This window comes from Branchiostoma belcheri, unplaced genomic scaffold (genome assembly GCF_001625305.1).
Source record: "Branchiostoma belcheri isolate BF01 breed outbred unplaced genomic scaffold, Haploidv18h27 scaffold2, whole genome shotgun sequence".
NCBI classification, from domain to species: Eukaryota; Metazoa; Chordata; class Leptocardii; order Amphioxiformes; family Branchiostomatidae; genus Branchiostoma; species Branchiostoma belcheri.
The window spans coordinates 7,148,758-7,152,122 of record NW_017803490.1 but is presented as its reverse complement, the minus strand read 5'-3'; positions in this window follow the sequence as shown (position 1 = coordinate 7,152,122).

The window sequence follows — 3,365 nt, the reverse complement described above, 5'->3', positions numbered from 1 at the left end:
ATTTCACATTTTCAAACACCTGTGCGAAACCAGAAATGTATTGAGCATAGCACTTCAGCAGAGCGTCTCATATAAGGTCCTATTTGTGCATATAAGGCTAACATCCTGCTTGTAGATTGAGATGTAATTTGGGAAAAGATGTCATCTGCAACAGGGCAAAATTTTGATGCAACATTAACTAAAAATCTAACGAAAACCGCGAAAGATTAGGGATTCCTGCAGGCGTAGTACGTTTTGTCGACGTGCCAGTTTTGTCCTATTAGAACAGCGTACAGAACATCTTGCCGCAGCAAAATGGAACTTGCCTAAAGAGCAGTCAGCTATTCAGTCGACATATAGGATAGCCTTGAGCCATGTTCCATGCTTCTTTTACCTTCAAACTTGACTGAATAATATATGGCAACCTTGCCTTCATTGAGGACAAATAATGTTCCTAGCTGACATGTGCAATTGTGCAATAATCTTTATTAGCCATTACAGCGTTAAGTATTATTTATGGCCACTACTGCTACTGATATAATCTTTTGCACTAAGTAGCATTATCAATGTGGCAATGATTTGAATTACTTGATGGATATGAGCAAGCTAAAAGGTGGATCTTTTTTCAGGTTTATGTCTCAAATGTCTGACATGGACTAAATTGAACTATTTTTTTCCTTTAATGAATCGTTTGGTATCAATAAAAAGGCAAGAAGAAAATGTTTTCTTTTTAAATGTTTTTTTTAATAATTTTTGTATCTCTTCTTTGTTGCCAAGGTATGCACAAAGCATACAAAGATGAAAAATGTTCTATTAAATAGACTTCATGAAATGTATTGATAACCGCACCACAGGCGCAATGCTATTATATCAAACTACCTTTTGGCTTATGCAGCCCTACATGAAACTGGTCCTCAGATGAATCGAAAAGAGCTTTCAAAGCCGCCAAGTAATCTTGTGGAAAGAGTAACTTTACCCCCAGGATCTCCAAAACACCTCACGGCGTCAACATGCTTGCCGTTCTCTTGATTCCTGGTGTTATTTTTAGTCACTACAGGAAGGCATTGTAATAAGGCCACACCAATTTAATTTGTTGGTTCTCGGATTCGCCTCTTCGTTTTTTTCTGATTTGCAAAAAAAAAATTGATTCTGGTCCTGAATCAACTGAAAAATGCTCATATTTTGCCCCCAACAGTTGAGGAAAGTCCTTTTCTTCCTAGTTATTACAGTTTTCCCATCTATCAATGCAGTGGTTTGATTAAAAGTTCAAAATTCAATGTTTAAATTTTAACCCAGCCTTTTGTGTTGACTTCATGGCTCATTCCGTACCATTTAAGCCTATAATAGGATGCCTAGACCTGTTTTTATTTTTATTTTTTTTCGCCCTGTCGCTTCATATTTTTTCTGAAAAAATCCGAGAACCAACGAATTAAATTGGTGTGGCCTAATTGGCATTAAACAGTACTGTGGCGTGAAAGCCGGTGATAATTAAAAGCTTCGTTACCCTTTTCGCTCTGTTCCTTCTATTTACGGCTTTGACATTTTATGACATTTTGCAGAGGATTTCACAGCTAAAATAGTACATTTAACGCCAAAGTCAACAACAAGGTTACATAATGTATTCCTTAGGAACCCTACAAAGCCAATTCTCACCCAGTTCTTTCATCTGAAATGTCAAAAGAGCTAATATACCGTGAATGCAATTTTCAACTACGACCTTCTGCTGCCATCTCATACGTCCTTGGACTTGTAAAGTTGCTTTCAGAGTGCATTCTCTTTTATGCAGTTCTGGCTATAAAATCTTGTTCTAAAGATACATAGTCACACAAGAGAAAATATACAGAGGCACTGTGCTTCATCAGTAGTTATACGGTTATCTCAGTAGCAACATTGGATAAAATGTACAACATAAGACAGCATACACATAAAGGTAATTCACATAAAAGAATAGTACCTACAGCACATGGACAGATGCTGATAAGAGTCTACATTAGCAACGTAATCTGCAAGTAATGTGGGAAATTAATATCGTTGATCACTACGATTAAAGTAAAGAATTGACAGAGGCAGTAATGATTTATAATAAATTATGAAAAAAATCAGTAGAAACAGCAGAAAATCTGGAACCAAGGCCAGGGGACGACCAAGGAAGAAATGGATAGATGCTGTGAAGGACACCCTGAACAGACATGGCCTTGCGTCTACTACAGCCTCCAGACTCGCCGTCAGCCGCCAACTGTACCTCCCCACGACACCCCAGTTTGTAGAAGTGGATGGATAAAGTAAAGTAAGTAAAGTATGACAAAAATATCGTATCAAAGTTTGAACATTGAAGAAGACATTACCAACGCTCTAGAAATTGCTCATTACTGTCCGGCCCAGACGATATGTTGCGTGGAGCTTTTCACCTGAATATTACCAGCTAAAAGAGTAGCCGGAGGGAAAAGAAGTGTTTCCCTAATCCGTAGGAGATGGACTGATACATTAGTATGTATGGATTTCTTCAGTCAAGTTTTTACGAATGTCTCCACAATGTTTACTGGAAATTGTAAATTTTACCATCTAATTTGGTCTCTGCTCTTTTCTTCATTTTAGGGGCGCTAAGTATATGGGTGAAGGCACGCATTTCCTGCAATTTAGTCTCGTTGGTAAAACATTTTATACAATTAATTTAACATAAATTATCTATTTCCTATAGTGTTATCGTCGCATCGTAAAACGTTTAACTGTTGCAATGAACCTAGACCACTAAAATGATTGTATTCTGAATGTACTGGAATTGGTATAGGTAAATGTTATGTAAAAGATAGATTTGTAGTAAAACACCATGGGACTAGACAAAATATGCGCTGTATAACAAGTTTTTACAACGTATGTATGGAATCAAAAGGTTTTACCTATTAGACCTGCCAGGCACGTTTGGCATATTACGTTCCATTATTGCGGTTTCAATCGTACACAGCTGGCAGAACTTTCTAATATGCCAAAATGCTGTCAGGGGAACCAGACCTGTAAAGTGCAGGGTGACCCTTACACTGACTGGAGCTCTACAAATTCAATATCAGCAAACTAACTTTTCACGGAATTCATGTCTCAACACATCTAGCATATAATGACGATATCTAGCTATGAATAACACACACTTAGTAGGTGAGCAGAAGTAGAACTAGACTTGATTATTTAGTACATTTATTTAGTACTTATAATTATTTGAGTTTAAAAAAAAAACGCGTTAAGCAGCAAAATGGTGTTAAACGTTATTTTGTACCATTAGTTTTTTTAGGACAACGTACCTATCATGAAATCTAGTACTGGCAAAAAAAATGAGGCAAGGCTGTAGAACTGTAACAGTTGCTTTTCTTTTTTAAAGGGCATTGGCCGTGCTA